Genomic DNA, 15379 nt, shown 5'->3' with positions numbered 1-15379 from the left:
GCCAACCACGTTGTCCTAACCTCCTAACCTGGACTTAAACACTACCACCTCACACACTACACTACTGCAGCACAGACAAGTCTTCAGTTTAACTTTAATAAAAAGATATCTGTGAGCAAATGGTTGAGGTAGCTGGTTTCCTTTCGTCCAGTGGGTCCTAGTAAAGATGAGAATGGAGTTGCAGCAGCAGCAACAACAACAACAACAACATGATCTCTTGTTTTACAGTCTATGCCAGGGGTTCTCAACCTTTTTAATCTTATGTACCCCTTGAAGTCTCTCAGTATTGGTCACGTACCCCTTACCCACAATGCAGCATCAGGAAGGGTAAAAAGAAATGCATGGTTTATTGACTTAGTTTATTAAGTTTAAATTGTGTTATATATGTGGAGCAGACAAACTTTTCAATTAATGTGAGTATGTCACTATGAGGTAGTGTTGATAGGAACTAGTTACTGTCATAGAGAAGCACTATGTGACTGGCTGCTAGCATGCAATACATTTACTAAAACAGAACTATAGCAGTTTTCGATCATTGTGACAGTGAACTAGTACTGCTTGCAGCTAGTTGCAACTTGTAACTAGTAACAGTGATAGGTAAGTCACTGTGTGTGTGAATAGCATAAAAATAATAATAAAACATAACTAAATCAGACACATTTTTCCAATAACTGTGGCTGTGAGGTAGTGGTGCTATATACAGCTTATAACTAGTTACTCATGGGGAAATTACTGTGTGCGTGACTAGTGTCACTAGCATGAAAAAAAAGTAACAAAATAGAATTAAGAAGGCTTTGTGTTCCACTGACTGCGAACTAATGCTGATTGTTAAGCCTCGCAACTAGTTATTATTAACTAGTTACTTACTCATAGGGAAGTCAGTGTGTGTGACTGCATTAAAATAAACGTATATACTAATTGAGTGAGATGGTTGGGCCTGTTTCTTTGCTACCAACAAGTCAATCCTCGGCACAGTCTTTGAAAGAGCCACTCTTATGTCGTCTTTGACTGCAAGATGTGAACGTAACTTGTTTTTAATCAAGCACAGTGCTGAGAATCCCTGCTCACAGCGGTATGTAGAAGGAAACCATTACCAGTTATTATGGCTGCAGTGCAGGCACATGACTTCGTAGCCGCAAGCAAAATCCATGACAACTTAAACGAGGAAAAAAAAATCCGACAACAAATACACTGGAAACCTGAGGGTGAGGGTAGTGAGGGAAGAGTGGTGAGTGGGTGACAGTGAGAGGCGAACAATGCGTCTCACTTTGATACCTGCTCGGTACGCGTGAGGAGATACGTGATCGATAGAAACGAGCAAGGGTGACTACTGTATTATGGGTTTGCAAGGTTGTGTGGCAAGTGTAGTCCAAGAGAGCTTTCTCTCAAATGACATAACTCCAAGAGTTTCCTTGTTAACATTGTCACTTAGTGTCTTGGTTCTAGTGGAGGACACATCTAGCCTAGCACATGTAGGCCACTTTCTACAAACAGGTTTGCAGTTATTCAAAATCGAAGTATTTTGAGAAACCTGTCACGTACCCCCAAAATTCCTTTCACGTACCCCTGGGGGTACGCGTACCCCAGGTTGAGAACCCCTGGTCTATGCCGTGCATATCTCCTGCTCTCCTCCTAGGTAGGTGTGAAGGGAGGGGTCATGGAAGATGTGGAGATGGTGCTGTGGAGAATGGTTTTATGGTGTTGAAGACTGAGTGCAATGCTCTGGATGTGAAGGGAGGTATTGAAGTGATATGGTGGTGGGTTATGGTGTGGAGAAGGGAGGGAGAGCAGTCATGTGGTGGCGGTGAGGTGATGCAGTGATACGGTGGTGAAGGGAGAGGGTAGAGGTGAAAGAACTAATTGTGGAGGAAGGTGAGGCAGTGATGGTACAAGACGCTATAAAGAGTGGAACCATGCTGTGGATGATAAGAAAGAATTATTGTGGAGACGGAACAAGTTCCCACACTGATCTAGTTAAATACTTAATTATGGTTACCATCAAAACCCCCGCTAATACCAATACACCAGTCCTGTATGAGACAGCTCTAGCATGTTGTGAAATCACGCTGTCTAAAGTCAACAGGCGCCTCTCCCCTGAAATCCAGACAAAATTGACATGAACGACTTTGAGTTATGGAGCAGATTACTAAACTTACAGGCAAATTACAGGTGTTATCTTACGGCAGCGGCGTAACATTTGCATACAAACTGTTGACGCCAGCCTCGAGGACCGCCTACATACAACATGATTATGAGCTGTAAAAGCAGCGGAGGTTGTTTGGAGTGTGGGATTAGTGGTGGAGAGAGAGAGAGAGAGAGAGAGAGAGAGAATAGATCATACACACACACACACACACACACACACACACAAACACACACATACACGTTAAACCTGCCGACAGAACAAAACAAATGCTGGAAAAAAAAAAACACCAAAGGGATTGAGCAAACGGGATAAGAGGAATAAGGATCGGGATGAAAAGTGTAAACAAGCACATTATAACTGCATTGTTATTCCAGAGCAGGAGAATGTTTGAAACGTAGAGGATCAAAGCAAATACAAACAATAAAACAATTAACCCTATTAAGAGACAAAGGAAACATTAGATAGCCGCACCTCTGAAGTAGGCTTAAATTCTAGGAGAATATTATATTTCTCATTGGTGGGGGTGGACATACGGGAGTTTCACAATGACTAAAACTCAGTGTAGAAATCTGCCGTTGTGCAAGATTTGGTTATACGAAGTAAAAAACATGGCTGTGCATGGCGGCACTGCCCCAGGCCCTCAATCGTGAGGAAAAGGGAGTTACAGCCTGCCTATAAGTAGGTTTGGGCGGAAATTTACCAGTATGCAAATGTAGTTTTCCTTGGGGGAAAAAATCTATGACTATGGAAGTAAGTGTTGCCAGGGACAGGGACAGCCTTCGGGTCCTGTCCTACCCAAGACATAGTACGGATGAAAGTCTTTTGCTACGTAAATATTGAGTGTTCTTAGGTAAAAACTTGCATTCACCACAGCCCCCTTCCCCTCTTGGGAGGCAGGGGAATCCAGTCCTTCCTAAAAACCTGGTCTAGCTGGTGGTCTATCAACTGCAGAATATTATTTTCCTGTATATATATTGTTACATAGCCTATGATTTCATCATCCTTTGTGTAATTTTAACGCACAGTTGCTGCATGTTTGATCACGAGCGTGTTCTGCCTCAGTCCCCCCCTTCTACCGTTATAGTAGAGTAAGTCGTTCTCTCTGTTATTCAGAGCGGGATTGTCAACTCTTTGTCCCCATGGCTTCATTTGCGCGTCCTTCTTACAAGTTGTATCAAGCTCTGCTGGCCCCTATATAATGAGCTCAGTCTCTGCATCATTGCCACTTAGATCTGCTCCTCATTTTGTTCACATCTCTGTCCTCCCCTGTACAGATATTATTATTGTGAGTGCTCAAGAAATCTCCAAACATCTAGCAGCTGTGTGTAATTTGAGTATAACTGTTGTATTTTTTCTTGTACTGTGTAGCATAAGGTTAATTCTTAGGCCTAGTGAGGTTTTTTAATTAATGTTGGGTTTTATGTCAGTCATTTTTGATAATAGTTTGTATCTGTAATAATTTATCTTGCATTAACTGAGCATTACCTGGTGTATTTTCATTTTATCAGGGCTGACTTAGATAAATTTACTCTTGCTAATTTCGTGTTAATAGAGGCTATTGCAGTTAACCATATATTTAACCTGTTTATTTGCCATTACATTATCCTTATGAGTCCTGAATGTTTTGTTGTTAGTTTGAGCATTAAACTTTAACTTGTAATCTTACCTAACTCTTTTGTTTTGAACCTGGAACGTTACGGGACAGTAGTGATTTTTAGCATTCTCACTTAAAGTGTACATTATCTTTCTCTGTTCCGTAACAATATATATATACAGAGAGAGAGAGAGAGAGAGTGCACATGTCAGGTGCTCCCCGGGAGCTCTAAGGTCTAGCCTCCCCCTGTGGATAGGGAACCCAGGGGATCCCGCCCTCTTTTAAGTTCTGGTGCAGGTAGAGGAAGTACATGAAGACGTGAATGTTTGTTAAGGTGGTAAGATTAAGGCTGCCAGACTTGTCAGACTTAAGTTTATGTCATACTGACTGAGATACAGTAGCAGCATGACAGTATGAGGTTGATACACAGACGTCAGTGACAGAGTTGGACCGGATAGGAGGCCGAGATGAGGACGCTCAGAGGCACAAGTAACATGCACAAGGTCATTCTGTCTCGACAGAGCACATCACAGGACAGGGCATCAACGCTGAAGCATAGGACATATTCAGCGTGGGAGTTGCATGAAACGCCCTCACCTTCTTCCTACTTTCATATTAGGAGGTACCCTCTGTTGCCTTCACCACACTGACCTCTTTCTCCTACTTCCACGTTGACAGTCCCTTGAAGAAGTGGACTAACCACCTTTGAAGAGAAAAAACACTCAGCCCTGGAAGTACAGTCGTCTGCATCATGACTGGTACCTGCACACTGCCACACACGGAGACAGTAGCCCAACATGTCTTTATACTATGTCCATAAATATGACATTTGGGGCAGTAAAGGGGGTTAGAAACATCAGGCCTGATATAAACAATTTCATAACAAGCTTTAATAAAGATCTGGGAGATTAGGTTTGCCTCAAGTCAACACAAGAACAGCGGTCCCTTTCCCTCACACCTTCTGAAAAACGAGTAATAAACTTAGCATCAACAACATCTTCCTAAGTAAGTTCATGTATGATGTCCTTCTCCTTCCCATGAGGTTCCAGCAGCTGATAACGCCCTTTCAGGAGTTCATGAAGTGTGGGTTCATTGGCTGGACGTCATAACAGTGAAATTTACTTAGTCTGAACAAGTATTTAACCTGTGAGACATTCATAGTCTTAACAAGTGGTGCCAGGCACAGCAAACCTTGCCCGACAGTAGTTGATTTATTGCTGTTTAATACTGAGTCGAAACTGCCATTTAATGCCAGAGTGGTACACAGTTAAGGTCTAAGGTAATGGTGCAAATGTTTTCGTGTTACACCCTCTGAAAATTCGTGATCATGCGTTTGACCTTTCAGAGTCACTCGAGGTCAAAGGTCTTGGTGCTAAATGAAAGCCCATATTACGAGTTCCTTATGTTCATGAGAGTAAATATCTCTTTCTTCCACTGGTTTCAAATTAAAGCCCTTTGAAAATCCGTGACCTTGATTTTTACCATTCACGTTTACTTGATTACCTCTAAAGTTTAATTGCTTTCTTTGGGACCAGTGCCCACATATCCTGAAAGTTTCATGTAATCTCATTTAGCCGTTTTTCCGTAATGTTGCTGACAAACAAACAAACAAATAAACGACCAAAAACAATACTTTGCCAGACTCCGTCTGCGCGAGGTAATTAGCTTCCCATCAGCAAGTTTTGTAACTCATTCAAACTCGCCAGCACAGCCATCAACCACCTTCCCGATAATTAAAGGATTGATACTTGCCAGAGAAGCTGCACCTAGACATGAAGCCACACACATAAAGCGTTATAAATATTACTGGTAATGTCTTGCAGGGTTCGGATCTGGCGGCGGTCAGTCTGGGAGTCACTCCGTGTTGCAATCAGGGTATTGTCAGAGCCGCCCCCCCCCCCTCCATAAGGGAGTGAGGAGCTGGGTAGGGTAGACATAGTAAACCCCTTCCCCTCTTGGGGGAAGTGGAAAGAAAGAGAAAAGTGAGCAAAGGAAAGCAAATCCAGGACAACAACGAAGACAAACAGCCTGCTTACTGATATGGGCCATAAAATCATCCTTACTTCATGTACGTCTCCCAGATCTTGAATCTGCCACACAAGCAAAACCATATGCATATAATGTATTTCTATTACACTCATGCCATTGAATACCAGGTTATAACCGGGGTGTTTTGTGTTGTCCTTCTCCGTACATATTTCATCCTCACTTTTTGATCCTTTACCAATTGCAAATATATAAACCGATAAAATTGAGTCGGTACAGAAATGTTTTTCCGAAATGCGTACTTCTGTAACTGAGGTGATGTGAGAGGTCGATAATTACTAAAAGAGAGAGAGGCAGGAGGGAAATATTGCTGGGTGCTGCATAACAGGAGAGAGAGGACACAGAGGGAAAGAATTACAGCAGATATACAGAAGTGTAGCTGTCGTATTAGCCTATGAAATTTATGCTTTTAAGATAAAGTAACAGAGTGGTAAGAAAAAAAATATAACCGGTACAATAAGAAAAAAAAAAGCATGGATAAATTTGATGTTTCCAGGACCAACGGAGAAATACAAAGCTTTGGAATATAGAAAAGAGTAAATGAGAGGGAGGAAATTAAACGAGACAGTAATACTTATGCCTGTAACAAAATTATTAAAGAAAAAATTGTGTCACAAAAATATGAAAGGAGTGGAGGAGGTTAACAAAAATTACAGGGAAAGCAGAGAAACTTAGTTGCGGAGATATAGAGCTTTGTGTGAGGGAAAAGTAAATGGCAGGTTAGGAATAAAGAAAAAGCAGTAAAGATCCTGACTACAGTAAAAGTAACCACATTATCTGAAAGAAAACGTGTAACTCATGGTTAAGGAAGAGTAAGTTGAAGGTAATGATTATAATGGAGTGGGAAAAGTCATGGCTACAGTTATAAAAAGAAGAAAAGGAAAAAAATCACTAAGACAAAACTGGTTAAACTAGCAGTGCAGAAATAGTGACTGTACCTGTAGAAGTAACAACAGGCAAAAAAAAAAAAAAAAAAAAAAAAAAAAAATGCAGGAAAACAACTGTTAATGTTAAGATAAAGTGACACGACAGTGAACACAAAAGGACCTCAAGTGTTGAGTGTGATACAGTATGAAAAACTATCTATTTGTCCCGAGTTTGGTGGCCACAAACAAATCGCCGTGCCCTCTGCCATTTCACTGCCCTCTCCCCAGCCCAGACTCCCCTCTCCCCTATACCTTTCAACTCCACCCCTCCATCTCATCTTCGGCCTCCCTCTTCCTCTCCCCCTTCCACCTGGCTCAATACAATCTCCTTGTAGTCGCTCTCTCTCCATTCTCTCCACATGGCCAAATCACCTCAGCGTATATCTTCTCGCGCTTTCTATCGCATCCACATCCACACCACTTCTCTCCTTCATTTTCTCATTTGTCAGTCTGTCTCTCCATGTAACTCCACATATTCCTCTGAAAAAACTCATTTCCACTGCCCTCACTCCTGAATCGTGACTTCTGTGCTCACTTCCACATTTCTTATCATTGGTCCCAAAGAACCAGCACCCTTTCTTCTTTGTTGCAACTTTTCAAGCACTTCATCCTTCAAACTTCCATCCTTACTCATCACACTACCCATGTACTTAAATGTACTCAAATTTTCCATTGGCTCATCATCCAACCTCACTGCACATTCAGTGACATCATTTCTCTCGAAGACCATAACTTGACTCTTCCCTACATTTATCTTTGGGCTCCGTTTCTTACACACTCTCTCAGACTCATTCACTAAGTCTTGCAGTTCCCCGTCATCTTCACTTAACAACACAGCATCATCTGCGAACAACAGTACAGAAAGCTTCCAAAAGCTGCCCTCTCTCGTTAGGGCCTCTCCAACATTCATCACCCTACCTTGTACATTTTTAATATCCCCATCATTACAGACTGAACAGCCTTGGAGGCATGACATATGCCTGTTTCAATCCAACATTCAGATAGAAAATTTCACTCAGTTCACTATCCAACGCACTGCAGCCTTAGCACCCTCATATATACTCTTCACTGCATTCAGCACCTTCTCATTTACTGCCAATAATCTTAATATTTTCCACATTCCTTGTCTATCCGCTGTGTCATATGCTTTCTTCAGAGCAATGAAAGCCGCATACAACTTCTTTCACTCCTCTAGAAATTTTTCCACTAAAGATCTAAGGATGAATATCTGAGCTACACAACGTCTTTCTTTCCTAACACCTGCTTGTTCTTCTCCAATTAATACCTCTGTTATTTCCTGTCTCTGTCAATAAGTATCCTAACATATATTTTTCATATTAAACTATGAAGATAAATGCCCTTATGATTACCACACACTTCTTTTTCCCCTTTCTTGTGTACAGGTGAACAGTTATACCTGACTTCCAATTCTCCATGATTCTACCTTCCTCCCAGGCCAATCTGCACATCTTGCATATCCCTTATACTACTACCTCATCCCCATGCTTCATCATTTCACCACACACTTCATCAATTCCTGGGGCTTTCTCCATTTTGACTTTCTTTGTTGCTTCCACTACTTCCATCCTACTGACCTCTTCCTCCCTTCTCACTTTCCTCCTCCTCCCAGCTTGGAAAGCTCCCAAGATGAGAAATACTTATGAAAAATGCAATGCTAAACTGATGAAGGGAAGAAAGAAGAGCGGGAAGGAGGAAAGCTGACCAAGATAAGAAGAAATAAGCAACTCAGTGAAGAATTCCTGTTCCTCTTTCTGCCCTCCCCTCCCAACACCATTAAGTCCCTCCCACTCACATATGACATCATCAAAACCCCTTCTCCCTCTCTTGCCCCCCGTACTACCATTGTCACCCTTCCTTTTCACCTCTCACTCCCATTCCTCCCTTACTATTTTACCTGCATTTCCCTTCTTTTCATCTCGCTACCCACGTCACCTGCTCCTCCCCACCTGCTCAACTCCTCCACTCTACCAACCTCACTTCCCAAATCTCTCTCTCACTAGATTTTCAAAATAAATTATAGGTCAGCACTTCACTACATCCATTAACATTTTTGTCTTTAGTTATTTTTAGTTCTCCGACGTGATACTTATTTGGGTCAACCTTTTTCCCGTCGTTTTTATCCCCTGAATTCTGAATACTGGTGAAGGGTACATTTGGTGTTCGTTTTCCCACTCTTTTGCTTTGTCTGTTTCGTTGTTTTTCAATGCACTGTCTTTATTAATATCGCGTCCCATATTCACCCTTTCTCTCTTTCTTGCTTTCAACCCTTCCTGGACTTTCTCGCTTTCACTCAGCTTGTCCATGTTCATTTTTCATTACGCTGAATTAATTCGTGCTTTTACAGTAACAGCAAAATATGCATGAGACATTGCCCATCCCTCGAGTAAAAACTCTGACAACTCTCATGAAACTTCAATTAGTTATCACTAAATATTGCTGGTAAAGTCGTGGTGTAACAAGTAAATAATAATAACAGGTACTGTAAAGCAAGGATGATTGTGACTCATCCCTACCAACCGTCGACACACCAAGCCTTACCTGCTGTTTCCTGTAGCACTCCCACTGGTGTGTGTGTGTGTGTGTGTGTGTGTGTGTGTGTGTGTGTGTGTGTGTGTCTCATAATATTACTACATACAGAGATGCAATGTGGCCTACAAAGAAATCGTCGGATGAGAAATATCTAAACAAAACAAACTGGTACAATCAACTCTGACAAATGAATTATCGCAGGGTCAACACAAAGCTTTGTCAAATGTGCAAACAGTGTGTGATGTAGAAAACAGAACAAAGAATGAACTTAAGCTTGTTGCTCAACAATTGGGAATTGCTGTTCGCTCTCATCATTCTAAAGATCAAATTGTTGACATGATTAATGGAAGCTTGTTTAATGTAACTCCTCCAAATGAGAAAACGCAGATTGAATTAGCTAAGTTACAGCTAGCCCTGCAGGAGGCTCAGGCTAAGGAGGCGGAGTCTCGTGTTAAGGAGGCTGAATTTCAAGCACGTGCTAAGAAGGCTGAGTCTCAGGCTAAGGAGGCGGAATTTCAGGCCCGTTCTAAGGAGGCAGAGGCACAAGTTGAAATTGCTAGGATTCAGGCAGACCATGAGTATCGCATGAAACAAGGTGGAACTGGATCATCTAGCTCTGATGATTTTGATGTGGCTAAAAATGTTAAACTTGTCCCTGCTTTTAATGAATCTGATTTAACAAAGTATTTTCAGTTGTTTGAGAGGGTAGCTACAGGTTTTAATTGGCCTAAAAAGTATTGGCCACTACTCCTTCAAACTGTTCTCACCAGTAAAGCTCAAGTAACTTATGCATCGTTGCCTCAGGATCAATGTGATAATTATGATGTAGTTAAGAGCTTGATTCTTAAGGCCTATGAGCTTGTTCCTGAAGCCTATAGAGTAAAATTTAGGACAACTTACAAGCAAGATAAGCAATCCCATGTTGAGTATGCAAAAATCAAAGAAGATCTGTTAGAGCAGTGGTTAAATTCTAAGAATGTGGATTCTGATTTTGGTAAATTTAAGCAGATGATTTTGCTGGAGGACTTCAAAAGGTGTATTTATAAAGATGTAAGCCTATATCTTGATGAGAAAAGATTAGATAATTTGTCTGATGCTGCAGTTTTAGCTGATGAATATGTTCTCACTCACAAGAGATATTCTAGAGAAAAAGGGAAAGCTGAGAGTAAGTACGTTGCCTCTACTCAGAGTACAGGTAACAGGAAAGAGAATAAAGATGATGTTTCTCAGGAAGTAAATACCAGCTTCACCTCTAGATTTCAGAAAAGTAAATGTACGTATTGTAGTAAGCTTGGTCATACTACGGAGAAATGTTTCAGGAGACAGCGTGATGTGAACAAAAAGGAGTCTTTTAATATTCAGTCAATTGGTCTAGTGTCCACCCTTGAGAGTTCCCATAATTCTTTAACTGAGTTAACTGAACCTGCTTTGAGGGGTAACTTAAATTCTCATGATGGAGCTCCTCTTTTGAGCAGTAACGTGGGTGACACTCTCAAGAGTTCATGTGCTAATTTCCTGTCTGATGGTTTTGTCAGTCCTCTGGACAGTAATGACAGGAAATCAGTTAAAATATATCGTGATACAGGTGCTTGCCAATCCCTTATGCTGACCAGTGTTCTAGGCTCTAATGTTAATTCCTCTGATGAAACTGTAATCTTACAAGGTGTAGGGAATAATTACTTCTCTGTCCCTCTGTGCAGAGTGAATTTAGAGTCTGGTTTTGTTAATGGTTCCGTTATGGTTGGGTTGGTTGAGACACTCCCAATGTCAGGTGTAACTTTCTTACTTGGAAATGATATTGGTGGAAGTCAAGTGTGTCCAGCTCCTCAGTTGTCTAGTGAGCCAGTGGCTGCGTCCCAGGATTGTGATGTCCCTGATGTGTTCCCTGCATGTGCTGTCACTAGGGCTAAATCTAAAGTTACTGGTGATTTAGAGAATAATGATGATGATGATGTTATCCTACCTGACACTTTTTTTTACTAATTTGGACCACTCACGAGATGAGGCAGTACCCCGTATTGTTGATAATTTGTCTCATCAAGAGTTGTTTGAGTTGCAGGTTGCTGACCCTGAGTTGAAAGGTCTAGCTAACTCTGCTTACAGTGAAGAAGAGTCAGCCGGTGCTTCTACTTGTTATTATGTAAAGTCAGGAGTACTTATGAGGAAGTGGAGACCCCCAACAGCATCAGCCGACTGTGAATGGGAGGTTGTACATCAAGTTGTCATCCCTCGTGTTTGTAGGCAGGATATCATTCGAGTGGCTCATGATACCAGTTTGGCAGGACACCTTGGAGTGAGGAAGACTGTGGCACGCATTTTGAAACACTTCTACTGGCCAGGTATCTTCAGGGATGTTTCCTGGTATTGTAAGTCTTGTCACACCTGTCAAGTTGTGGGGAAGTGTAATCGGACTGAATCGGTTGCACCTCTAGTTCCCATTCCTCCTTTTGAGGCGCCTTTCACCCGTGTGTTGGTGGATATTGTGGGCCCTCTTCCTAAGACTTCTTCAGGATTTTCTTATCTGTTGACCCTGATTGATATGGCTACTCGTTATCCTGAAGCCATTCCACTTAGAAATATCTCAGCAAAGAACATGGTTAAGGAAATGCTAGGGTTCTTCACAAAGTTTGGTCTGCCCAAGGAGGTACAGTCAGACCGAGGAAGTAATTTCATGTCAAATGTTTTCAATCAGTCTCTGAAAGAGTTGGGCATCACCCAGATCACCTCTTCAGCTTACCATCCCCAGACCCAAGGAGCGTTGGAGAGATATCATCAAACACTCAAATCGATGCTCAAGAAATACTGTTTGGAACATCAGAAAGACTGGGATAAAGGTCTTCCATTCGTTGTGTTTGCCGCAAAAGAATCTCCAAATGAATCACTGGGCTTCTCACCTTTTGAACTACTGTTTGGCCATGAAGTAAGAGGACCCCTTAAGTTACTCAAGGAATGCTGGCTGTCGGAGGAAGATGACGTCAACCTGCTGGAGTATGTGATGAAGTTCAAAGAACGGCTGTCCACTGCTTTACAGCTGGTGAGAGAGAATTTAGGAGCTGCTCAGGAGAAGATGAAGACTTGGTATGATAAGAAGTCCAGGTTACGCCACTTTCAGCCAGGAGATCAGGTTTTGATTCTGCTACCAGTTCATGGGCAACCTCTTCAAGCCAAGTTTAGTGGTCCTTATTTCGTGGAGAAGAAACTCAGTGATGTCAACTATGTCATCGCCACATCAGATCGTAGAAAGAACAACCAACTATGTCACATCAACATGCTAAAGTTATATCACAGGCGGGACGAAAATAATCCAGTCTGCACTGTAGCTGTTCCACCCGAGTCTGCAAGTGAAGCTCTCTCATGCAGTATGAGCCTGAGTGATAGTTTGGGGAAGAATCCTGATATCATGAATGATCTCCAGACTAAGCTTTCTCATCTACCTCCCAAGGAAAGGCAGGAGTTTTCGGCATTACTGCAGGAGTACCCGCAAGTGTTCCGTGCCATTCCAGGAAGAACCACTGTGTTGATGCATGATGTCGATGTTGGAGACGCAAAGCCAATTAAATTGCCTCCTTACCGTGTGAACCCAGTGAAAGTTCCTCTCATCCAGAAGGAGCTTGGCTACCTGTTGGACCACAAGATGATTGAGCCCTGTCAGAGCGAGTGGAGTTCTCCTGTCACTCTGGTCCCTAAGCCAGGGGGGTCACAGCGGCTTTGCATCGACTAAAGACGTGTTAATCAGATCACCAAAACAGACACTTATCCTCTCCCTCGCGTGAAAGATTGCATAGACAAGATCGGAAAGGCTAGGTACATAAGTAAGTTTGATTTGTTAAAGGGATACTGGCAAGTACCTATGACTGAACGTGCTAGGGAGATCTCATGTTTTGTAACACTAGGAAAGACTTTTGCATGTTCTGTAATGCCATATACAGATTGTTTTAGAGTAATAAGAAATTTCCTTTGTAAATTTCTTTTTTCTTGGTGGGGAGGTGTTACATAGCCTATGATTTCATCATCCTTTGTGTAATTTTAACGCACAGTTGCTGCATGTTTGATCACGAGCGTGTTCTGCCTCAGTCCCCCCCTTCTACCGTTATAGTAGAGTAAGTCGTTCTCTCTGTTATTCAGAGCGGGATTGTCAATTCTTTGTCCCCATGGCTTCATTTGCGCGTCCTTCTTACAAGTTGTATCAAGCTCTGCTGGCCCCTATATAATGAGCTCAGTCTCTGCATCATTGCCACTTAGATCTGCTCCTCCTTTTGTTCACATCTCTGTCCTCCCCTGTACAGATATTATTATTGTGAGTGCTCAAGAAATCTCCAAACATCTAGCAGCTGTGTGTAATTTGAGTATAACTGTTGTATTTTTTTTGTACTGTGTAGCATAAGGTTAATTCTTAGGCCTAGTGAGGTTTTTAAATTAATGTTGGGTTTTATGTCAGTCATTTTTGATAATAGTTTGTATCTGTAATAATTTATCTTGCATTAACTGAGCATTACCTGGTGTATTTTCATTTTATCAGGGCTGACTTAGATAAATTTACTCTTGCTAATTTCGTGTTAATAGAGGCTATTGCAGTTAACCATATATTTAACCTGTTTATTTGCCATTACATTATCCTTATGAGTCCTGAATGTTTTGTTGTTAGTTTGAGCATTAAACTTTAACTTGTAATCTTACCTAACTCTTTTGTTTTGAACCTGGAACGTTACGGGACAGTAGTGATTTTTAGCATTCTCACTTAAAGTGTACATTATCTTTCTCTGTTCCGTAACAATATATATATACAGAGAGAGAGAGAGAGAGAGAGAGAGAGAGAATGCACATGTCAGGTGCTCCCCGGGAGCTCTAAGGTCTAGCCTCCCCCTGTGGATAGGGAACCCAGGGGATCCCGCCCTCTTTTAAGCTCTGGTGCAGGTAGAGGAAGTACATGAAGACGTGAATGTTTGTTAAGGTGGTAAGATTAAGGCTGCCAGACTTGTCAGACTTAAGTTTATGTCATACTGACTGAGATACAGTAGCAGCATGACAGTATGAGGTTGATACACAGACGTCAGTGACAGAGTTGGACCGGATAGGAGGCCGAGATGAGGACGCTCAGAGGCACAAGTAACATGCACAAGGTCATTCTGTCTCGACAGAGCACATCACAGGACAGGGCATCAACGCTGAAGCATAGGACATATTCAGCGTGGGAGTTGCATGAAACGCCCTCACCTTCTTCCTACTTTCATATTAGGAGGTACCCTCTGTTGCCTTCACCACACTGACCTCTTTCTCCTACTTCCACGTTGACAGTCCCTTGAAGAAGTGGACTAACCACCTTTGAAGAGAAAAAACACTCAGCCCTGGAAGTACAGTCGTCTGCATCATGACTGGTACCTGCACACTGCCACACACGGAGACAGTAGCCCAACATGTCTTTATACTATGTCCATAAATATGACATTTGGGGCAGTAAAGGGGGTTAGAAACATCAGGCCTGATATAAACAATTTCATAACAAGCTTTAATAAAGATCTGGGAGATTAGGTTTGCCTCAAGTCAACACAAGAACAGCGGTCCTTTCCCTCACACCTTCTGAAAAACGAGTAATAAACTTAGCATCAACAACATCTTCCTAAGTAAGTTCATGTATGATGTCCTTCTCCTTCCCATGAGGTTCCAGCAGCTGATAACGCCCTTTCAGGAGTTCATGAAGTGTGGGTTCATTGGCTGGACGTCATAACAGTGAAATTTACTTAGTCTGAACAAGTATTTAACCTGTGAGACATTCATAGTCTTAACAAGTGGTGCCAGGCACAGCAAACCTTGCCCGACAGTAGTTGATTTATTGCTGTTTAATACTGAGTCGAAACTGCCATTTAATGCCAGAGTGGTACACAGTTAAGGTCTAAGGTAATGGTGCAAATGTTTTCATGTTACACCCTCTGAAAATTCGTGATCATGCGTTTGACCTTTCAGAGTCACTCGAGGTCAAAGGTCTTGGTGCTAAATGAAAGCCCATATTACGAGTTCCTTATGTTCATGAGAGTAAATATCTCTTTCTTCCACTGGTTTCAAATTAAAGCCCTTTGAAAATCCGTGACCTTGATTTTTACCATTCACGTTTACTTGATT

This window comes from Coenobita brevimanus, chromosome 109, assembly GCF_032717465.1.
Source record: "Coenobita brevimanus isolate Jiangsu-jjx chromosome 109, ASM3271746v2, whole genome shotgun sequence".
Taxonomy (NCBI): Eukaryota; Metazoa; Arthropoda; class Malacostraca; order Decapoda; family Coenobitidae; genus Coenobita; species Coenobita brevimanus.
Note: the sequence above shows the minus strand (reverse complement) of the source record.